The sequence below is a fragment of the Dendrobates tinctorius genome, unplaced genomic scaffold (genome assembly GCF_039654945.1).
Source record: "Dendrobates tinctorius isolate UK_male_01 unplaced genomic scaffold, ASM3965494v1 ptg000083l, whole genome shotgun sequence".
NCBI lineage: Eukaryota > Metazoa > Chordata > Amphibia > Anura > Dendrobatidae > Dendrobates > Dendrobates tinctorius.
Window position 1 is genome coordinate 30,468,603 of NW_027361751.1, and position 25,327 is coordinate 30,493,929.

Consider the following 25,327-nt stretch of genomic DNA (forward strand, 5'->3'; position numbering starts at 1 on the left):
TGAGGAAGCTGGGAGCGAAACGTGCATGGCGGGGTGGAGAGATTTTTCTCCCAGGGGACTTCTATTAACGCTGCCAGGATTCAGGTAATGGCCTCAGTAGCTTTAATGCTAACTAGTTTACATAGGTATACCATGGATGTTATTATATAACTTTGGTTTATCTGAGCCGATGAGCTTGTGCTGTGTAGTCATTATACTCTGCATGTTTGAGTAAACAGCAGACATTTATAGTATAGCTTTCCAGGAGCATACATTAACGGATTGCTTATTAGCTATGAGGCTATACCATGCAGCAGAAAAATATATATAATGGGAGTTGCAGGTCCCTCTCTTTTTGCACTGATCTTGGAAACTTGTATGTCTTTTAATGTTTTGATATTTGTATTAATAAAAGTAATTATATTTTACCATTTGAAATGCTCTGGTGTTGATCTGTACTCCAATGGGAGGTGATCTTGGATTTTTACACTGGTATCACAGTAATGTCTCCAAAATGATCAAAGTGCCAAGTGCAGAACACACAGCATTTTATCCCCCAGATAAATGCATAGTCTTGCAAACAGCATATGTACAAAACAACAATGCTCTTATTCAGTATATGTTATGTCAGTCTGATCAAGAGAAGGCAGATTGGCAATGAAAACTAAAATGTGTCTGTATATAGCTCCTTATAAGACACCATGTTGTGCTCAATGATAATATAGCTTGTGAAGCCGATCTGTAACACCAAGCGTTAACCTATTTCAGTAGCTCCACATCACTTGATTGCCATTAAGAAAAAACAGTGGCCGGAGCCTCACCCTAGGCTGCTACTATTGTGACCCTACCTTGCCGCGGAGGTTGGGGGTAAATAAACTAGACGCTATAAGTCGTGTCCCTCTATAACCATTACACTTGTCATGTGTCCCCTTTTAAAGGTTCATCAGAAGTGACAGAAAATAGTAATTCAGTGTAAAAAGAATTAAATATTACTTAGCTGATAATTAACCACATTGCTCACACAGTCGCATGGTTTGTGTGGCTAGCCTGTAGTGAGGACTTAAAGTGAACCTGTCACCAGGTTTGACCATTATGAGATACGGCCACAGGACTGTCCCACAAGAGAACAGGAGAATCCTCCGGTGGGCCCCTGGGCAAGACTGGGCCACCACCATCTAATATGATCAGTACTTGGCACTATATACTTGAGTCACTATGTACAGACAAAGGCAGCATCTCCTTCATTTAACAATCTCCCCAGTTCATTGTTATAGTCTATATTCTGTAATGCTGTATATTTGTCCCCAACCCGACGTGAAAGACAAGAAAAACAGCTTTTATTATACTCACCTGATGTCATACCTCTCTATCCACTAACTATAACCCTCAAATGGAATGTTGTCTCTGGAGAACCTTATAAGAATGTGTGATGTCATAATGCCAGAAAAAACAACATTCCGTGACATCATCAGCAGGAGCAGCAGACCAGACCAGGCCATGCAACCAATTCATTACCGTATAGATGACATTGACTCTAATTATGCACCTTCACCTCTGAAACCTTTTACAAAGTGCCACAATGTCATTATTACAATGTAATTCCAGAGTAGTTTCTACTGATTTGAACAGCGATAAATGCACAATAATTACTGATATATCCCAGTAATACAGAAGATTAGATTATATGGGTGGTTGGATGGGAAGGTGGATATACCACTGTGAGAAAAACGGCCAGTAAATAGTAGAGGACACTATAGACAATATTGCTATATACGAGGGGGGGCAATTAATTATCCCAAGGGGCCACATGAGAGACTATGACTGTTCTGGAGGGCCAAACCAATAGGCTGAAATTAATTCTGCTCAATATGAATATTAAAATATTAGTTACGATTATTATAATATAATAAAATAATATTATTAGTATCTCTTAATAGTCAGCAGAATTAAGTATACTGACACCCCTATATGCCGTATGAGCCCATATATAGCCCCACTATATACCGTAAGACCAACGGAGTTATGCCATATAAAAATAGCCTTTATTAATGCATTATGCCAAAAAACATATAAAACCATTTAAAAAGAGATACATGTCCATTAAACCTTACAAGGAAATGCATGTATAACCAGCTGGTAGTCTCTCTCATACATAGTCTTTTCTATCATAGACTTTATTTTGGATCTTTTGCCTGCGCACTACTGCACTTTGCAATATATATATATATATATATATGTATACTTTCCTATGCGCTGGTTTCCTGATGTGTGGCACTGTGTGATATTGACAAATATGCATGCTATACTATCTAGCACTACAAGCCACCTCTGCCTATTGTTTGACAGATTATACATCACAACCTAACTGGTCATTGCTAAACACATGGGTAGAGTTGAGCGATACCATCCGATACTTCAAAGTATCGTATCGGATGGTATCGGCCGATCTTTAAAAAAAGTATCGGTATCGCCGATTCCGATACCGGAAGTCCCATTCAAGTCTATGGGACTTCCGGTATCGGAATAAGAAAAACCCTTTCCTGCCCTTGTACAGCCTCTCTGGGGTCTGTACGGGCCTTTCGGGGGGCTGTGCCGGCCTGCCAGGGGGTCTGTGCAGGCTCCGGTGGTCTGTGCCGGCCTGCCGGTGGGCTGTGCCGGCCTGCCGGGGGGCTGTGCCGGCCTGCCGGGGGGCTGTGCCGGCCTGCCGGGGGACTGTGCCGGCCTGCCGGGGGGCTGTGCCGGCCTGCCGGGGGGCTGTGCCGGCCTGCCGGGGGGCTGTGCCGGCCTGCCGGTGGTCTGTGCAGGCTCCGGGGGTCTGTGCAGGCATCGTCCGATGGGACTACAAGTCCCATCGGGCGATGCCTGCTACCATGACAGTGATTGACACATTAGCCAATGATGGGACAGTAGTAGTCCCATCATCCGGCTAATGTGTTAAATGTAAAAAAAAAAAAAAATTACATGCTACATACATACAACATGCATACTACATACATGCTACATACATACTACATACATGCTACATTCATACTACATACTACATACATGCTACATTCATACTACATGCAACATACATACTACATATATACTACATGCATGCTACATACATACTGCATACTACATGCTACATACATACTACATATATACTACATGCATGCTACATACATACTACATGCTACATACATACCACATACATACTACATATATACTACATGCATGCTACATACATACTACATATATACTACATGCATGCTACATACATGCTACATACATACTACATACATACTACATACATACTACATGCATGCTACATACATACTACATGCTACATACATACCACATACATACTACATATATACTACATGCATGCTACATACATACTACATGCATGCTACATACATACATGCTACATACATACTACATACATACTACATACATACTACATGCATGCTACATACATACTGCATGCTACATGCATGCTACATACATACTACATGCTACATGCATGCTACATACATACTACATACATACTACATGCTACATACATACCACATATATACTACATACATACAATACATTCATACAATACATACATAGACATACAGTACATATAACATAGAGTAACATACTTACCAATACTTGTCACATTGTTCCCCGAAGCCATTGTCGTCTACGGAATAAATATTAACATAACAAACCACAAAAATACTCACCCACGATCCGAAGCAGTCCACGAGTGTGTCCCACGACGATCTTGGGTAGAGAACTGCAGCATCAGCTGTTGCTGCCGTTCTCTACGGGCTGCAGGAATCCAATGACGGAAGGTAGGTATCCTTCCGCACTGTATTCCTCCGCCACTTAAAAAAAAAAAAAGTCCCTAGTCTCACTTTATGCCATTGCTGTGTGGGAAATTCCCACACAGCAATGGCATAAAGTGAGACTAGGGACTTTTTTTTTTTTTAAGTGGCGGAGGAATACAGTGCGGAAGGATACCTACCTTCCGTCATTGGATTCCTGCAGCCCGTAGAGAACGGCAGCATCATCTGATGCTGCCGTTCTCTACCCAAGATCGTCGTGGGACACACTCGTGGACTGCTTCGGATCGTGGGTGAGTATTTTTGTGGTTTGTTATGTTAATATTTATTCCGGAAAGACAATGGCTTCGGGGAACAATGTGACAAGTATTGGTAAGTATGTTACTCTATGTTATATGTACTGTATGTCTATGTATGTATTGTATGAATGTATTGTATGTATGTAGTATATATGTGGTATGTATGTAGCATGTAGTATGTATGTAGTATGTATGTAGCATGCATGTAGTATATATGTAGTATGTATGTAGCATGTAGTATGTATGTAGCATGCATGTAGCATGCATGTAGTATGTATGTAGCATGCATGTAGTATGTATGTAGTATATATGTGGTATGTATGTAGTATGTATGTAGTATATATGTAGTATGTATGTAGTATATATGTAGTATGTATGTAGCATGTAGTATGTATGTAGCATGCATGTAGTATATATGTAGTATGTATGTAGTATGTATGTAGTATGTATGTAGCATGCATGTAGTATGTATGTGGTATGTATGTAGCATGTAGTATATATGTAGCATGTATGTAGTATGTATGTAGCATGTAGTATATATGTAGTATGTATGTGGTATGTATGTAGCATGTAGTATATATGTAGCATGTATGTAGTATGTATGTAGCATGCAGTATGTATGTAGTATATATGTAGTATGTATGTAGCATGCATGTAGTATGTATGTAGCATGTATGTAGCATGTATGTAGTATATATGTAGTATGTATGTAGCATGTAGTATGTATGTAGTATTTTTTTTTTTTTTAACATTTAACACATTAGCCGGATGATGGGACTACTACTGTCCCATCATTGGCTAATGTGTCAATCACTGTCATGGTAGCAGGCATCGCCCGATGGGACTTGTAGTCCCATCGGACGATGCTTGCACAGACCCCCGGACATCAGCACAGCCCCCCGGCAGGCCGGTACAGACCCCCACAGGGTGCACAGACCACCGGCAGGCCGGCACAGCCCCCCGGCAGGCCGGTACAGACCCCGGGCAGTCCACACAGCCCCCCGGCAGGCCGGCACAGCCCCCCGGCAGGCCGGCAGAGACCCCCGGAAGGCCCGAAATGACGGCGCATCATGATGCGCACACACCGCGCATCATGATGACGTCAGGCCGTCAATCAACTGAACTTCCGATTCCGATGCCGAATTCCGATATTGAAAAAATATCGGAAGTCGGTATCGGAATTCCGATACAGCAAGTATCGGCCGATACCCGATACTTGCGGTATCGGAATGCTCAACACTACACATGGGATATTACCTTAGGCTAGTTTCAGACTAGCATTTCTGGGTGCAGCGCAGGGCCACCGCTAAGCCCCACCCCCGGCCGCGCCCCCTCCTGTCATCTCCTCCTCTGATCGCATGACTGTGCATGCAATCAGCGTACCCTATACTTAGTGTTGGGTGCGCTGATCATGCGCTGGTCTGATTTTGCTGGCGCTGCGCCCTTTTGCTATGTTGCATTTTTGTGCGCTGGGCGCAGCGTCAAAAGGGCGCAGTGCCAGCAAAATCAGACCAGCACACGATCAGTGTACCCAACGCTAAGTATAGGGTACGCTGATCGCATGCACAGTCATGCGATCGGAGGAGATGACAGGAGGGGGCGCGGCCGGGGGTGGGGCTTAGCGGCGGCCCTGCGCTGCGCCCAGAAACGCTAGTCTGAAACTAGCATTACTTAGAATAATCTTTACAGACGTATTTTGTTTTCACCTTGATACTTGCAGAGTGTTTTCTGGACAAACACAAATTGGAGCAATTTACATATACTTTTGTCAGTCATTGTACTGCTATATGAGCTTATATTTTATACTGTATGCTCTTTCTTGGTGTTTGTCTGCCATGTGGCAGGATATGCATGCATTTCCTTGTAAGGTTTAATGGACATGTATCTCTTTTTAAATGGTTTTAGATGTTTTTTGGCATAATGCATTAATAAAGGCTATTTTTATATGGCATAACTTCGTTGGTCTTGTTGGATATGTAGTTGTATTGAAGTGCCATTGGTTTAGGCCCACTCCCTTTAGATATATATACCGTAAGAGCTCACACACAGCTTGATACATACAGTATGAGCCCTCACATAGCCCATATATATACAGTGTAAACACCCACATACAAATCCCCATAAAGCCCCTTGTTCAGGATGAGACCACACATAAGCCCACTACATACAGTATGAGCCCTCACATAGCCTCCAATATACAATATGATCCTGCACATAGCCCACCTAAATATAGTATGAGCCCCCACATAGCCACCTATATGGTAGAAGCCTCCATATTCTACATACAGTGAGCTCCCACATAGCCCCTTTATACAGTGTGAGCCTCACATAGTCCCCCTATATATAGTATGAGCCCCCACATAGCCCTCTGCATACAGTGGAAGAACATATCCTCTCTATATAGAGTTTGCGACCCCACATAGCCTCTCTATATACAAAGAGACCAGACATACCCTCCTATATACAGCATGAGCCCTCACATAGCCCCTACACACAGTATGAGTTTCCATGTAGCCTCCTATATACCGTATGAGCCCCCACATAGCCTTCTATATAAAGTAGGAGCCCCCACACAGCTTCATATATACAGTATGAGCCCCACATAGCCCCTTTATATCATGTAATATATTTTTTAAAATGATGAATAATATCACATACATGAGACAAATATCATCATACCATGGCCAGACCACATATTACCACCACATAGTGACTGAATAATACAACATACAAGGGACAAATACCGTGACATGTGACTCCATGTGTCTCCATTCTCCCCATATGTTCTCCCATCTTGCTCCCCAGTGTGTCTCCAACCTGCTCCATGTATCCCCAACTTGCCCATTATGATCTCCCAAGCTGCCCCATCGGTCTCCATCCTGCCCAATGTGACGTCTCCATCCTGCTCCATGTGACGTGTCCATCCTTCCCCATCTGACTTCTCCATGCTGTCCCATCTGTCTTCATCCCGCCCCTTGTGTCCCTTGATCCCGCCCCTTGTGTCCCTTGATCCCGCCCCTTGTGTCCCTTGATCCCGCCCCATCTGTCCCATGATCCTGCCCAACCTGTCTCCATCCTGCCTCATCTGTCTCTATCCTGCCTCATGTGTCCCATGACCCTGTCTCTTTCAATATAAAGAAAAGGTTTCTCCTTACCTGGCCACGGTCAAGCATTGTCGTCTCCCTCATCCATTTGAGGTGCGGACTCCCCTGCACATGACAGTGACGTCATTCGCCGGCGACGTGTGTGCCGAAGTCAGCTGCCGTCCTGTGATTGGCTGCCAGCTTTTAACTGTTGCCATGTGGGCCCACGCGGCAATAGATTTTAACTGAAAGTGCGTCATAAGAATAAATTGGCAAGATTCTGCCCTTGGGGCCAGACGAGTAAAGGGGGCGGTCTGCGCCCCCTCTGCTCACCGAGCTCCATACGACAGTAAGGACAGTAATGCCCTGATGCTGGTCCTGTCCCATTGTATACAGTATGACAATCCACAAATCCTACTATATACAGTATGAGCCCCCAAACAGCGTCCTATATACAGTATGAGCTCTCATAAAGCCACACTATACAGTGTGAGTCCTCACATAGTTTCTCTATATACAATGCGAGTCACCACAGAGTCTCTCTAAATACAATATAAGCCCTCACATAGCACACTGTATACAGTATGACCTCCAACATATTCTCCTACATACAGTATGACCTCCCACAAAACTTCTTATATACATCATGTCCCTACAAAGCCTCCTATATACAGAATGAGCCCCCACATTGCATCCTATATACAGTATGAGCTTTCATAAAGCACTCTCTATATAGTGTGAACCCCCCACAGTGCCCCCTGTATAATGTAAGCAGAGGCGTAACAAATGAGGGGCCCGCCGAAGTCAGCAGAAGCTGTCTATACTACAACATGGATCACTATGAACTGTGAATTATACTTTATGGATGACTATGTGGGGTGCATTATACTTTATGGATGACTGTGGGGTGCATTATACTTTATGGATGACTGTGGGGTGCATTATACTTTATGGATGACTGTGGGGTGCATTATACTTTATGGATGACTATGTGGGGTGCATTATACTTTATAGATGACTATGTGGGGTGCATTATACTTTATGGATGACTATGTGGGGTGCATTATACTTTATGGATGACTATGTGGGGTGCATTATACTTTATGGATGACTGTGGGGTGCATTATACTTTATGGATGACTGTGGGGTGCATTATACTTTATGGATGACTGTGGGGTGCATTATACTTTATGGATGACTGTGGGGTGCATTATACTTTATAGATGACTATGTGGGGTGCATTATACTTTATGGATGACTATGTGGGGTGCATTATACTTTATGGATGACTATGTGGGGTGCATTATACTTTATGGATGACTATGTGGGGTGCATTATACTTTATGGATGACTATGTGGGGTGCATTATACTTTATGGATGACTGTGGGGTGCATTATACTTTATGGATGACTATGTGGGGTGCATTATACTTTATGGATGACTATGTGGGGTGCATTATACTTTATGGATGACTATGTGGGGTGCATTATACTTTATGGATGACTATGTGGGGTGCATTATACTTTATGGATGACTGTGGGGTGTATTATACTTTATGGATGACTGTGGGGTGTATTATACTTTATGGATGACTATGTGGGGTGCATTATACTTTATAGATGACTATGTGGGGTGCATTATACTTTATGGATGACTGTGGGGTGCATTATACTTTATGGATGACTATGTGGGGTGCATTATACTTTATGGATGACTATGTGGGGTGCATTATACTTTATAGATGACTATGTGGGGTGCATTATACTTTATGGATGACTATGTGGGGTGCATTATACTTTATGGATGACTATGTGGGGTGCATTATACTTTAGGGATGACTATGTGGGGTGTATTATACTTTATAGATGACTATGTGGGGTGCATTATACTTTATGGATGACTTTGGACCGTGCATTATCATATATGGAGGACTATGGGCAGCGCATTATACTTTATGGATGACTATGTCAGGCAATCCTCACATGTTTTGAAGCTGTCTAATATCCATGAATATGAAGCCGTGGGGACGCGAACATGTCTCTCGAGCACCCGCTCTCCTCAGTGAGTACCTGAGCAACCTAGGAAAATATTCAGAATTGAGAGTCCTCAGTGGTTGATACCTTTTAATGGCTAACTGAAAAGATCAGACCTGAGTAGTCTCGAAAGCTTGCAATGTGTTACCATCTTTTCAGTTAGCCATTAAAAGGTATCAACCACTGAGGACTCTCAATTCTGAATATTTTTCTATCTACTGGCTAACAAGGTACAAAGATATACCTCTTTCCTGAGCAACCTAGGCAAACTCACTTAACAATCGCGGTGGGCTGAATAATTATTGGTGCACTCCCCGGGAGGCGCCCCGGGCATGCGCGGTAGCAGCGCCCACGATTATCAGCGGTGGGCTGTGCAGGCACTGATGCGCTTCCCGGGGGGTACTCCGGGCATGCGTGTCACTGGCGTCCACAGTGATTAGAGGGGGGTGGAGCTTGTTGCCCAGGAGACACCCGGGACTCACGTGGGTACAACGCCAGCGTCTATTATGGCGGACATGCGCAGTAGATCATTCATCTGCGCTCCCTCATATGGAACAGGAAGCGCACTTAGTGTGACTACTTCCTGGCTGTATGTGTCATCAGCTGTGGACATAATTGCGCTCCATGTGGAACGCACACCAAGCAATACCGCCCAGTAGCTTATTAACCCATTGGTTGCATTTGTGATTGACAGCTATGTTTTCCTATGGTGGGCTGATCCACCTATGACACAAAGCCCATTTCTGGTTTAGAGAGGATAGGGGCATGGCTATGTGTATGTGTTTGTCTGTGGCTAGCCCCATTTGCTGTATCTTATTGATTGGACCTCTTCAACATGGAGGATTGATTGGCATCTATTGACTGTTATGTTATATATATATATGGGGAGTTTGGTCGGTCTGCACACAGCATCTGATTATCTGCCTCCTGATGATCCTAAAAGGAGAAACGCGTTGAGGTTTCACTCCATCAACCACCAACTTTGAGTACCCTTTTATTGTTATCAACATGATTTAATTATTTCTCTCTTGTGGGCCAATATTGGCCTTAAGGGTTAAATGCACCTTCTGGCTATCTAGCTTTTGCTATCCTTGTTTAATTTATCAGTTATATCAGGAACTTCAGGGATAGCCGTCGTGGAGCGGGGGCGCCATTCCACTGACAAGTAGGGTGCCAACCTCCACTGACAGGCAGGTGTTCTGTCACAGGGAACAATATAGTCAGGTACTCATTTGTTTGCACTTGTCACTTTATGTCTCATGTTTACAGCACTTTTTTTGCACCTTTTCTATTGTTGCCTAAACCTACCCTTACCGGCGACACCTTTACACTCCTTTCCTAATTAAATGGTGAATGTGTGTTGCACCAGTCCAGGGTTGTCTAGGAGTAACAGGGTCAGCCATCGTGGAGCGGGGGCGCCAATCTCGATTGTGTTTAGGGTGCCAACCTCCGCTGGTAGGTAGCTGTTATCAGGGCCCCGATTTAGGGCCTATATAGGTGACACGGTTGTTTGTGGATTTCTGTGTGTTTGTTTTGTTTTTTGATTCAATAAAGGTTGTATTTTACTTATAAATAATTAGTAATGCTCCCCTCATACTCCACACTGACAGACGCCTAGCACTCTCTCACACCTGTGCAACACACCTGTTCCTTAGATAGCCTGTAACCACTCCCAGTTACCAATCACATGGCTAGTCACATGTTCATGACCTCATCACAGGTCCTGCAGATTCACAACCACACACATATCTTCAGACAAAACGGGGTACAGTGAGCCCCCTCTCCACAGTGTGTGGTACATGGGTAGCCCGACCCTCCCAACTCTCAAAGCTACCCGTAGCCCAGACCCAAATGTGAACAACAACTACTTAAGAAAACACTCCGGGCTACATCACAGGGCGCTGCCATCCCCGTGACACATACCTTCCATTAACCACGCAACCACCAGTCACACCACAGAGGGGTCTGTCCCTCTGTACCTGCCCTCCATATATAGTGGGGGGGGGGGTCTGTCCCGCTCTACCGGCCCTCCATATATAGTGGGGGGGTCTGTCCCTCTCTACCTGCCCTCCATATATTGTGGAGGGTCTGTCCCTCTCTACCTTCTATGTATAGTGGGGGGGTCTGTCCCTCTCTACCTGCCCTCCATATATAGTGGGGGGGGGGGGTCTGTCCCGCTCTACCGGCCCTCCATATATAGTGGGGGGGGTCTGTCCCTCTCTACCTGCCCTCCATATATTGTGGAGGGTCTGTCCCTCTCTACCTTCTATGTATAGTGGGGGGGTCTGTCCCTCTCTACCTGCCCTCCATATATAGTGGGGGGGGGGGTCTGTCCCGCTCTACCGGCCCTCCATATATAGTGGGGGGGTCTGTCCCTCTCTACCTGCCCTCCATATATTGTGGAGGGTCTGTCCCTCTCTACCTTCTATGTATAGTGGGGGGGTCTGTCCCTCTCTACCTGCCCTCCATATATAGTGGGGGTCTGTCACTCTTTACTGTCTGTACTTACCAGTATTCTGTAAAGTTCTGTAGTTATGAAGGTTCTTTCATTAAATTTCCTTTTTTATCAAGTTTGTATATTTGGGACAATAATCAAGGTGACAGATATCACTCACGCAGTCTCCATGCACTATTACTTCCCTGACCTATTTTCTTTATTTTCTTAGTGATCGTCATTCCCACAAAGTATAAGCTAGCAAGTGGCTCCTCTTCCCAAAACCGGAATTGTAAGGGAGCACAGTGAGCAGGAAGAATACAGTACAGCCCCTAGGGACGGCTTCTCCACCAATCAGAGAGCGGGAAGGACATTGCAGCCTTGAGTGACCTCTGCTCCACCAATCAGGATGCTGCTTGTTGAGAAGAGCAGATAAAGGTACAGTGCCGCTTCTAAAGTAATGTGTGGCTGAGCGGCCCAAAGCTGCTGCTAGGAGACCAGCCCAGGGGGCAATTGTCTCTCTGCCGCCTGGCCCAGCCCGCCCTTGATTATATATATATATATATATATATATATATATATATTAAAAGAGAGAAGAGCCAGCACTGCCAGTGGTCAGAACGCATAACATGAGGTGCATATGCACATATCTTACTGCATTCAAAATGAGACATTTAGCAAAATATTGATCAATATATTGAGCCACCCCGCCACGCCAAGGCAATCTCATATGGGGGGTCCTACTCTACATTTTTATTTATTCACTGTGCCATTGCGGCCTCCTAAATGTTTTAAAAGCAAGACCATATCAAATGCAATCCATACCTGAAGCATATCTGCATCACTCCCATGCAGCCAGATGGAGCAGGTGCAGATGAAGGCCAACCAGGTCTGAACACAGACATCTCAGGTTTGACCTCCACACACTGCCTGACCAGGGAGGGCCATTTATATGGATACATCTGGGTGGGCCATTTATAAGGTTGGATCCAAAATGGCCAACTTAAAAATTGCTGCCATGGTCACCACCCATCTTGAAAAGTTTTGCCCCTCTTATATACTAATGTGCCACAAACAGGAAGTTGATATCACCAAGCATTCCCATTTAATTTAGGTGTATCCATTTAAATGGCCCACTATATATATAATATATAGTGCCTTGCAAAAGTATTCGGCCCCCTGGAACATGTCAACCTTTTCCCACATACCATGCGTCAAATATAAAGGTACCAAATGTAAATTTTTGGTGAAGAATCAACAACAAGTGGGACACAATTGTGAAGTTGAACGAAATTTATTGGTTATTTTACATTTTTGTGGAAATTCAAAAACTTAAAAGTGGGGTGTGTAATATTATTCGGCCCCTTTAACTTAATACTTTGTTGCGTCACCTTTTGCTGCGATTACAGCTACAAGTTGCTTGGGGTATGTCTCTATCAGTTTCGTACATCGAGAGACTGAAATTCTTGCCCATTCTTCCTTGGCAAACAGCTCGAGCTCAGTGAGGTTTGATGGAGATCGTTTGTGAACAGCAGTTTTCAGCTCTTTCCACAGATTCTTGATTGGATTCAGGTCTGGACTTTGACTTGGATATTCTAACAACTGGATATGTTTATTTGTGAACCATTCCATTGTAGATTTTGCTTTATGTTTGGGATCATCGTCTTGTTGGAAGACAAATCTCTGTCCCAGTCTCAGGTTTTTTGCAGACTCCAACAGGTTTTCTTCAAGAATGGTCCTGTATTTGGCTCCATCCATCTTCCCATCAATTTTAACTATCTTCCCTGTCCCTGCTGAAGAAAAGCAGGCCCAAACGATGATGCTGCCACCACCATGTGTGACAGTGGGGATGGTGTGTTCAGGGTGATGAGCTGTGTTGCCTTTATGCCAAACATATCGTTTGGCATTGTTGACAAAAAGTTCGATTTTAGTTTCATCTGACTAGAGCACCTTCTTCCACATGTTTGGTGTGTCTCCCAGGTGGCTTGTTGCAAACTTTAAACAACACTTTTTATGGATATCTTTGCGAAAAGGCTTTCCTTTTGCCACTCTTCCAGATTTGTGCAGTGTACGACTGATTGTTGTCCTATGGACAGACTGTCCCACCTCAGCTGTAGATCTTTGCAGTTCATCCAGAGTGATCATGGGCCTCTTGGCTGCATCTCTGATCAGCCTTCTCATTGTTTGATATGAAAGTGTGGTGCCCCTGAGGCTCAGTCACCACAGAGGTACTGCACCTTCTCCTAAGGTGTGGTACCCCACCATCCTGGTAAGTTTGGGACTCCTTTCCACACTCCAACACCTGCATCCCACACAACAGGGTAGTTCAGCATATCCAGAGTGAGGTCTCTTTCTCCTCCTATATATTTGGAGCACCTTTGGTGGTTCCCTGCTTGGAACACTGGATGTGCTGGGAGGTGGGTGGAGTTAGATATAAAAGAGTGGGAAAGTAGAGAATTACAGGTCAGTCTGACAGAAGGTCAGTCGGGAAGGAAGTCACTCAGACAGGAGTGAGGATCCCTGGAAGAAGGGATGGAGGAAGGAGTGCTGCAGCTGCCTCAGTGATCTGAGCCAGCTGGCATGGGAAAGAGGACAGAAGGAGAGAGACGTAGACTTGTAACCTGCACTTGCATAAGAGAGAAAGACAAGTACGGAACGAAGGCTTAGAGAGAAGACGTGGGTTGAAAGAGGAACCCTGCCTATAGGTTCTCAGCGCAAGGCCGGGGCATGGTCCCCGAGGTTGTATGGACACTTATGGTTCTGCAGCAGACACCGGTGGAGTAGTAGGCTGTAAATGCACTACTCCCATCTAAGACTTGAGGCACAACAGCAAAACGGATAGAGAGCCAGGAGTGAGGCGTCCCCGAAGCAGGCTATAGCTGTCTGCTGTGCAAGTAGAGTTCTAGGAACATCTGTAAGGAGGCATTCCAGGGTAACTTAGTATTGGAGTGCTTCACCATTAAAGGCGCATTGGCAGAGTCATTCAGAAAAGCACATGTTGGCGGAGTGTTGGAGAGGAGAGCCCTGACTTGCCCTGAAGGTTGGCTGAGTCTCTACCCAGGAGGACACGGCACGGAGGCAGGCACCAGTGTGTACCACGAACTGTGAGTAAAGCTTTGAAACTGCACACCTGGTGTCCTCCATTCATTTGTGCACTAACACCTTCAGCGCCGCTACATCTGAGTACAATCCTCCACACCGCCTGCACCTCTCCTGATTCATTACAACTTCACTGCCCCGGGACTACAGCTCCACCTGTTGTGAGTTCATTTTTCCCTTCACCAGTGAGGTCTGATGAACTCCCTCTTCTGGCGAAGGAAGGAAGTAAGGCTGATCACCAAACAGCTGAGCAGGTAGATGATGACTGGGTCACAGGAACTGATGACTGGATATAAGGCAGCCGACGCCCTGCTCCTCCCTGGTGATTTCCTGCTGGATTCTTGGAGACCAGTCTGATTTCTGCTTCTCAAAGCTAAATTTTGCTCTGCCTTTTGTACACTTTAGTTCTGGTTTTGTTTGCCTTGTTTTTTGGAGTTCAGCCATACCGGCCGGGGGTGAGCTGAATTCCATTTTTGTCTCTGATCTGTTGACCTCTGGCTCTGTCTTCAGAATATACCTGAGTGTTGATATAGTCTTTTTGAAGCCTAGCGACTTCAGGGCCTGTTTTTCCTATCAGTCTGTTTGTTCATTTTTGGATAGGGTTTTTGCGGATTGCAGACATCAGCTTTTCTATCCTGTCCTATTTAGTTAGCTTGGGCCCCATCATTTGCTCAACCTATCTTTCTATCTGTGTTAGTGTTTTTCATCTTGCTTCACAGTCATTATATGTTGGGGGCTGCCTATTGCTTTGGGGCCTGCTCTGGGGCAGTTTAGATTTCCCCTTTCTGTCTTTAGGCTAATTTAGTTCTCCGGCTGTGATCGAGGGGTCTAGGGCACCGTAGGAACCCCCCACGGCTACTGCTAGTTGTTGTGGATAGGTTCAGGGGTCTGCAATCCGATAGCTTCCAACTTCTCTGGTTTTCTGGACTTAGCTATTATTTTTGTTTTTTCCTCCTTCGGTGACTCATCCATAACAGAATCACCAGCCATACCGCAGATCCTAGGGTACTCAATAGCAGGAAAGAATTGTAAATGAAAAAAAAAAAGGTGTCAGAATTTCTTTGTGTATATTTTTTCCTCTATATCTCTTAGGCCGTAGGGGGAATTTTTTTTTCTCTCAATGGAGATGAAGCAATTGTCTGATCGTGTGGAGCAGCTCGCTGCGGAAGTGCGGGGAATTTCCACCTATATTACTCATTCACATGCTGCTGAACCAAAGATCCTCACTCCTGATGTGTTTTTTGGGGATCGGTCTAAATTTTTGAATTTCAAGAATAATTGTAAATTATTTTTTGCCTTGAAGCCTAACTCGTCGGGGAGCTCCGCACAGCGGGTTAAAATTGTCATCTCTTTGCTGCGCGGCAATCCCCAGGATTGGGCGTTTTCTTTGAAACCTGATGATCCTATTCTAAATAATGTGGATGCATTTTTTCAAGCCTTGGGGTTGTTGTATGATGAGCCTAATGCTATTGATCAGGCTGAAAAGGCCCTGTTGGCATTGAGCCAGGGTCGGGATTCTGCAGAGTTTTACTGTCAAATTCCGAAAGTGGGCGGTCCTTACTACCTGCAATGATGATGCCTTGGCAGCTCTCTTTCGGAAAGGTTTGTCAGAAACCATAAAAGATACTATGGTGGGATTTCCTGTTCCCTCTGGTCTTGACGATTCTATGTCATTAGCCATTCAGGATGATCGGCGTTTGCGTGAACGCAAGACCGCACGAGAGGTGTTGCCACCTGTTGAACAAATGTCTGAACCTATGCAATGTGATAGAGTTTTGTCCAGGGCGCAACGTCAGGCGTTCAGTAGGCATAATAAGCTGTGTTTTTTTTTGTGGAGATGCCTCGCATATTATTTCTGTCTGGCCTAAATGAGAGAAACGTTGTGCTCACACATTTTCTGTGGGTGGTGTTCAACCTAAGTTTCTTCTGGCAATTACTCTGATCTGCTCCCTGTCCACATTTTCCGCCAAGGCTTTTGTGGATTCGGGAGCAGCTCTGAACCTGATGGACTTGGATTTTGCTAAACGTTGTGGATTTCCTATGACGCCTTTGCGGACGCCTATCCCTTTGAGGGGTATTGATGCGACTCCTTTGGCGAAAAATAAACCTCAGTTTTGGACCCAGGTGGTAATGCGGGTCGCCTCAGACCATCAAGAAAATTGCAGATTTTTGGTGTTGCATAATTTGCATGATACCATTGTTCTGGGGTTTCCCTGGTTGCAAATCCATAATCCAGTTTTGGATTGGAAATCTGTGTCTGTGGTGTGTTGGGGTTGTCGGTGTGCCCTTAGTGATGCTCCTGTTTTCTCCACCTCTCCCCAGTCGCATGATGTTCCTGACTATTTGGCTGACTTTTATGATGTATTTAGTGAGAATGAGTCTGCGTCTTTGCCTCCTCACAGGAGTTATGACTGTGCAATTGAGCTGAGCCCGGGGTGTAAATTTCCCAAGGGTCGGCTTTTCAATTTATCTGTTCCCGAGCACGAGGCTATGCGATCCTATATTAAGGAGTCGTTGGAGAAGGGTCATATTAGACCATCCTCTTCACCCTTAGGTGCTGGGGTTTTTTCGTGGCTAAAAAAGATGGTTCATTAAGGCCTTGTATTGACTATCGTGCCCTCAACAAAATTACTGTTAAATATCAGTATCCGTTAACCCCTGATTTCTGATCTATTCTCCAGAGTTAAAGGTGCTTGTTGGTTTACCGTATAATCTTATTCGCATTAAGCATGGGGATGAATGGAAGATGGCGTTTAATACTCTGGAGGGACATTTTGAGTACCTGGTGATGCCTTTTGGGCTCACTAATGCCCCTTCTGTCTTCCAATCCTTCATGAACGATATTTTCCGAGACTTTGTGGATAAATTTTTGATTATCTATCTGGATGATATTTTGATCTTTTCCAAGGATTGGGACTCTCATGTGGAACATGTTCGGACTGTGTTCCGGATTTTGAGGGAGAATTCCCTGTATGTCAAGTGTTATGATGAGTCACCGAAGGAGGAAAAAACAAAATACTAGCTAAGTCCAGAAAAACCAGAGAGGTTGGCAGCTATCGGATTGCAGACCCCTGAACCTATCCACAACAACTAGCAGTAGCCGTGGGGGGTTCCTACGGTGCCCTAGACCCCTCGATCACAGCCGGAGAACTACATAGCCTAAAGACAGAAAGGGGAAAAACTAAACTGCCCCAGAGCAGACCCCAAAGCAATAGGCAGCCCCCAACATATAATGACGGTGAAGCAAGATGAAAACACTAACACAGATAGAAAGTTAGGTTGAGCAAATGATGGGGCCCAAGCTAACTAAAATAGGAAAGCTGCTGTCTGCCATCCGCAAAAACCCTATCCAAAATGTGCCAACCGACTGATAGGAAAAACAGGCCCTGAAGTCGCTAGGCTTCAAAAGACTAAATCAGCACTCAGGTATATTCTGAAGACAGAGCAAAAGATCAACAGATCAGAGACAAAAATGGAATTCAGCTCACCCCCGGCCGGGGATGGCAGAACTCCCAAAAAACAAGGCAAAACAAAACTGAAGTGTGCAAAGCAGAGAAGAAAAACTTAGCTTTGAGACGCAGGAATCAGACTGGTCTCCAAGAATCCAGCAGGATCACCAGCAAGGCAGAAGGGCGTCGGCTGCCTTATATCCAGTCCTCAATTCCAGCCACCCAGTCATCATCTAGCTGCCCAGGTGTTTGGTAATCAGCCTCACTACCTTCCTTCACCAGAGGAGGGAGTTCATCAGCCCTCAACAGTGAAGGGAAAAATGAACTCACAACAGTACCTCCCCCTTGAGGAGGGGTCACCGAACCCTCATCCATGCCACCAGGGCAATCCGGGTGAGCCCGATGAAAGGCACGCACCAATCTTTTGGCATGAATATCAGAGGCAGAGACCCAGGAATTATCCTCCTGACCATAACCCTTCCACTTAACCAAATACTGGAGTCTCCGTCTAGCCAGATGGGAATCCAGTATCTTCTCTACCTCATATTCCATGTTACCTTCAACCAATACAGGGTCAGGAGGTGCCACCCCAGGAACTACTGGTTCAACAAACCTCTTCAACAAGGACTTATGAAACACATTATGAATTTTAAATGTGACAGGAAGAGCCAACCGAAAAGAGACCGGATTAATAATCCCCAAAATCTTGTAAGGTCCAATAAATCTAGGCTTAAACTTAGGAGAAGCCACCTTCATAGCGATATTTTTTGATGACAACCAAACCAGATCACCAACCTTAAACTGGGGACCAACGGTCCTACGCCGGATGGAAAACCGCTGGGCCTTTTCCTGGGAGAGAGACAACTTATCCACTACTTGGTCCCAGATCTGGTGCATTCTCTCCACCACAGTGTCAACACCTGGGCAGGCAGAAGGCTCCACCTGCCCTGAAGAAAATCGAGGGTGAAACCCAAAGTTACAAAAAAAAGGTAACATCAAAGTGGCAGAACTAGCTCCATTATTTAAAGCAAATTCGGCCAAGGGCAAAAATGAAACCCTATCATCCTGATCGGCAGAAATAAAACATCTCAAATACGACTCCAAAGTCTGGTTTGTTCTCTCCGTCTGCCCATTGGTCTGAGGGTGAAACGCAGAGGAGAAGGACAACTGAATTCCCAGCTTGGAACAGAAAGTCCTCCAAAATCTAGACACAAACTGAACTCCTCTGTCAGATACAATGTTCTCAGGAATCCCGTGCAAGCGAACCACCTGTTGCAAAAACAGGGACACCAACTCAGAGGAAGATGGCAACTTAGGGAGTGGTACAAGACGAACCATCTTAGAGAACCTATCACAAATCGCCCAAATAACAGTCATTCTCTGAGAGACAGGCATATCAGAGATAAAATCCATTGAAATATGGGTCCATGGCCTCCTGGGGACCGGCAAAGGCATCAACAACCCACTAGAGCGAGAACAAGGTTTAGACCGGGAGCAAGTCCCACAGGACTGCACAAAATTCCTGACATCATGAGACAAGGTGGGCCACCAAAAAGACCGACTCACCAGATCTCTAGTACCAAAAATACCTGGATGACCAGCCAATGCAGAGCAATGAACTTCAGACATCACTCTCTTCTTCCACTGGTCAGGAACATACAACTTTCCACTGGGACAACGCTCAGGTTTGTCCTCCTGGAACTCTTCCAGAGCACGTCTCAAATCGGGCGAGATGGCAGAAAGAACTACCCCTTCGCCTAAGATGGTAGCAGCCTTGGTCACCACAGGAGAATCAGCAAAGAAGCTCCTAGAGAGGGCATCTGCCTTGACATTCGTAGTGCCAGGAAGAAAAGAGACCACAAAATCAAAACATGTAAAAAAACAAGGCCCACCTAGCCTGTCTAGGGTTCAAGCGTTTGGCCGACTCCAGGTAAATCAAATTCTTGTGGTCAGTGAGGACCACGACTTGATGTTTAGCTCCCTCCAACCAATGTCTCCACTCCTCAAATGCCCATTTCATGGCTAACAGTTCCTGATTCCCCACATCATAGTTACGTTCAGATGGAGAGAACTTTCGGGAAAAGAAAGCACAGGGATTCATTTTAGATGTTACAGGATCCTTTTGGGACAAAACAGCTCCTGCACCAATCTCAGAAGCGTCCACCTCTACCTGGAACGGGAGTGAGACATCAGGTTGCCGCAAAACCGGGGCAGAAGTGAATCTTCGCTTCAGCTCCTGAAAGGAAGAAACAGCCTCCGGAGACCAATTCAACACATCAGCACCCTTCTTAGTCAGATCAGTCAATGGCTTGGCAATACTAGAAAATGTTGCTATAAATTTCCGATAAAAATTAGCAAAACCCAAAAACTTCTGGAGGGCCTTCAAAGAAGTGGGCTGAACCCAATCATAAATGGCCTGTACCTTGGCCGGGTCCACTTCAATAGTTGACGGAGACAAAATAAATCCCAAAATAGAAATTCTCTGTACCCCAAAAAGGCATTTCGATCCTTTGACATATAGGGAATTCTCCCTCAAGATCCGGAACACAGTCCGAACATGTTCCACATGAGAATCCCAATCTGGTTTTCTGGACTTATCTATTATTTTTGTTTTTTCCTCCTTCGGTGACTCATCCATAACAGTAGAGACTGGATTCCTGCAATCCGTGGAGTTGGCAGAACACGTACACGCAACTCTCCAGATCTGTACCCAGCTCCACAACATTGACCCAATGGGCAGTGAGGGAAATGTATCATCCCTGTCCATGGTTACTGGTCCACGCATCGGTGGTCAGGTGGACCTTGCTACTGACGGCGTTTAGTAGCACATGTTTTATTTTTCCCTCCACATGTTTTTGCAGGGCAGGGACGGCTTGCCTGCTGAAATAAAAGCAGCTGGGCACGGTGTATTGTGGGACTGCCAATGCCATGAAGTTCCGGAAGGTGTCAGTCTCCATCAGCCTGAATGAGAGCATTTCAAGGGCCAGTAGTTTGGCAATGCCAGCATTCAGAGCCTGTGCTCGGGGATGGTTTGTCGAGTATGGCCGCCTTTTCTCCCATGCCTGTGCTACCGATGGCTGTAGAGTGACTTGGGAGTGTGAGGATGACTGGGAACGTGGTGCTGTGGGTGGAATGTCACTGGGTCTCCGGACAACAGTGCCAGAGGTTCTTCCTTGGTGATCCTGTGAGGAAGCCGAACCAGCTGTGTGTAAGCTGGAGGAAGAGGCCCCAACACGAGCTGAAGAGGTGGTAGGTTGTGCTGTACGTTGGCCTACGTCTTCACTGTGTCTGTGTAACTCCAGCTCGTGCTTGATCCGCACATGTTTCCACATATTTGTGGTATTGAGGTTGCTGACATTTTTCCCTCTTTTGACTTTCTGATGACACAGCTTGCATTTGACAAAGCAAATGTCATCTGCAACTGTGTCAAAAAAGGACCACGCACTGCAAGTCTTGGGATCGCCCGTTTTGCCTTTTGAAAGAGGAATGCTCCTACCGGGTGCCGAAGTGGAGGCTACAGGCAACCAAGTCTGCCCCCTCCCTCTCCCTCCTGTTTTGGCCGTTCGGGGAATCTCTTCCTCAGAGCTGCTCCCACCACCTTCCTGTTCCTCACGCCATGATGGGTCAAGGACCTCATCATCTACACTCCCCTCTTCAAACACCTGCTTCTCCTGGGTTGTCTCGCCGGCACCGTACGCATCAAAGTGGCACCTGTGTCTCGTCATCATCTGATGCGTACTGAGGTGTGCTGACCATAGGCACTTGCCCACCCGCCTCTTCAGATTCAGAGGGACAAAGAAGTTGCGCATCACTGCATACTCCCTCTTCTTCACATTCTGGAATGCTGCTTGGCTGGACCCCTCTTTCCAAGCCAACAGAAGTAGAGACTGTGATGGCTCCTGTCCAGGGCTCTCTGACTGCCTGGGCACTTGGGCAGGTGGCGAAGAGACAGATGGTTGCTCTTCGGTGCTCTGGCCCTGAGAGGATGTGGAAGTCATTGAAGTCGATGCATTAGCTGCCATCCATCCGACAACGGCTTCAATTTGTTCCTCCCGCAGCAGTGGGTTACGGCGAGGTCCTACAAAGCTGCGCATAAAGGACTGTTGCCTGCTAAAACTGGGGGCTGCTGACTCACTGGTTCCCGCAGCAGGCACAGAATCCCCACGTCCTCTCCCTGCTGAAACTCCACGCCCACGTGCCTTACTCCCTGCCTTCTTCATCTTGCTAGACTGATTAAAGATAGGCAGAAAAGTACAAAGGGGGGCCTTAGTGTGCTTATTCCTGAACAGCTGGTTACAGATAGAAGAAACACTAATTTTATGAAGTGTGTGTGTGTGTGTGGACTACACTTTAATAGGAGCTAATGTGGCCTACACAACTTTCAAATGTAAGTGTTTGGTGAACTTTATTGTTTTTTTTTTGTGAAAAAAAACTAAAAGGATGTGACCAAAGATTTGACAGTGATAGTATCACCAACTTTTTGCAGCTATTACAATGCAGGCAGGTAACCTACAATGCAAAAGATGAGGCTCCAAAAAAATTGGGTAATACTAATCTGGCTGCAGATGAAGGGCACAAGCCAGAAAAAAGGCTCCTCTATCTACTCCTATATAGTGTTTGCAACCAACCAATGTAGATGGATAGGGATGGATGCACACTAATAGGAGAAGAAAAAATGAGCTGCAATTAAAGAAAAATGTGTGAGGCAGTGACGCACGCTGAGCGGCCTACAGGACACACTACTCAGCGTGAGCTGTACTCACACACACAGTCAGAGACCTCTCAGACAGCCGTGAACAGTGCAGCTAAGTGGGCACTAGCACTGAAAGGCTGCAGAAAGGCTCCGCTGTCTACTCCTAGAGTGTTTGCAACCACCGTATATGGATACAGATGGATGCACACTATTAGGAGAAAAAATGAGCTGCAATAAAAGAAAAATGTGTGAGGCAGTGACTCGCTGAGCGGCCTACAACCAGACGTAGCTGCAGGACACACTACTCAGCGTGAGCTGCACTCACACATAGTCAGCAACCTCACAGACAGCCGTGAACAGTGCAGCTAAGTGGGCACTAGCACTGAAAGGCTGCAGAAAGGCTCCGCTGTCTACTACTAGTGTACAACCAACGTATATGGATACGGATGGAAGCACACTAGATAGAATTTTTTTTTTTTAAAAATAAGCAGCTCAAAAAGAAAAATATGCATGAGGCAGCAGTGAGGCACTCTGGGGGGGCCTATAACCAGGTGTGGCTGCAGGACCCACTCCACAGCGTGAGCTGCACTCACACAGCCCTTGCAGACAGCTGTGAACACTGCTGCTATGGAAAAGAAAGCTACAGTGGTGGTTTATGTAGCCTGGGTAAAGCACAATATTGTTTTGAGAATCGCTATTTCTAACTGTCCCTCACAGTCTTCAACAGCAGCCTGTCCCTAACTGAATTCACAGCAGAGTGACCAGAAATGGCGGCGGCAGTGGCTTTTATAGTGCATCATGGCATCATTTCAGCAGCCAATCACAGCCATGCCAATAGTTAACATGCCTACATGCCTAACAGGATGTGCCCACACTTCTGAGGATTCCCATTGGCTGAATCAAAGCGAGCGGGCTCATAGCATTATGGAAACTTCCGATTCCGGTATCCGATATGAAAAAAGTATCGGAAGACAGTATCGGAATTCCGATACAGCTAATATCGGCCGATACCCGATACTTGCGGTATCGGAATGCTCAACACTACTAATGACATTTTCATAGGGGAAGATTTTCCCCTCTCCGGTCCCGCTACGTCACTTCCGGTGACGTCAACATGCCCACCACACTTCCGGGACCGCGGCAGAATGGCGCCAACGCGGTAACCAGATTCCTTATTTAAGACACCTGTAGTAGTATACACACAGCGCTTTATCTCAAGCACTTCAGTGCAAGTACCCTGGCGCTTTACTACATTATTCTGATAGTCTATTGGTGAGTACATTCTCAATAGATCCATAGGTCCCGTGTTACACATTATGTCATACCTTGTTTTGTGTATTACTATGCTAATTAATTATGTATATCCTCCCTTTTAGGTCAGTCTCATGTGACCTGATGTGTGGTCTATGAAAACGGAAAATTATGTATGTGATTATAGAGAAGTTTTTTTATTTTTATTCTGTTTTTTCCTGTTTCATTTTTTTTTTTTATTCTGCATTTACCTCACTAGTCCTTGTAATACAGTGTGTTCTATCTTCATTGCTATACATGGTGTCATGCTTATTTGAGCTGCTTCTATCCCACCATAGAGTCTCAATAAGGACTCTATTATGAAATTTGTTTTTTTTATTTTTGCTTTTTTTATTTCTGATTTCCTTATTTTTATTTTTTCATATAAGGTCTCTATCTACGTGTAGATTCTTTACATAATATTGTTTGCTTATTTGTAGTACTGATGAAGGCCTAGTGTTGGCCGAAACGTCAAAAATATTTATACACAGTGTTTGTACCTCAGTTAATAAAACATTATTGATGTTTTTCTGCAATTAATAGTGGAGTGCCGAATTCATTTTTTGTATCACTGCTAGTCAAGTAAAATAAAATCCCTCAAACATTCTTTTTGTCCAGAGCTTGGATAATTTCATCTTTCTATACCAGGATCATTCAGTGGCCAAAGCACAAGTTGACCATCGAGACGGAAATTGATGATTTACAATCTACTTTACGTAAAGAAATGTCTAGTGATGCCCTTAAAAAATTGAATGATCAAATAGATTCTGATTTGCAGAAATGGGCCCAAGACATTCAGGCGACTAAGGCCAAAAAATTTAAAAGGGATATTCAAGACAAACAATCATCAAGAGTCTATAGATGGTGGGATGCAACTGGCCGGTCTCGCTCAAGATACAGGAATACTTCTCATTCACGTTCCAGATCTACATCTCTACGTTCTAATATTTGTACTCATGAGGATGACACGGGGCCGAGAGGTTCTGGGTTGGGCACCAACAACAAATCGGCTCCTACTAAGAGGATTGAAACACGCCAGTCCTCTAAAACCAAGGCGTCTGGATCGGGGGTCTCCCAGGGTGGCTCTCGGGGGGGGGGGGGGGGGGGATCTGCAGGTATCGAACTTATCAAGTCATGTACTTACGGAGATAC

General features: G+C 45.2%; 1 long non-coding RNA gene across 1 annotated transcript; it reads left to right on the top strand.

Annotated features, from left to right (window-relative positions):
• LOC141097239 (uncharacterized) lies at positions 1-24,781 on the top strand. The gene is made up of 3 exons (XR_012233897.1): positions 1-84; positions 11,877-12,082; positions 24,262-24,781. It is a non-coding gene; the product is annotated as an uncharacterized lncRNA (long non-coding RNA).
• The last annotated feature ends 546 nt before the right edge of the window (positions 24,782-25,327 follow it).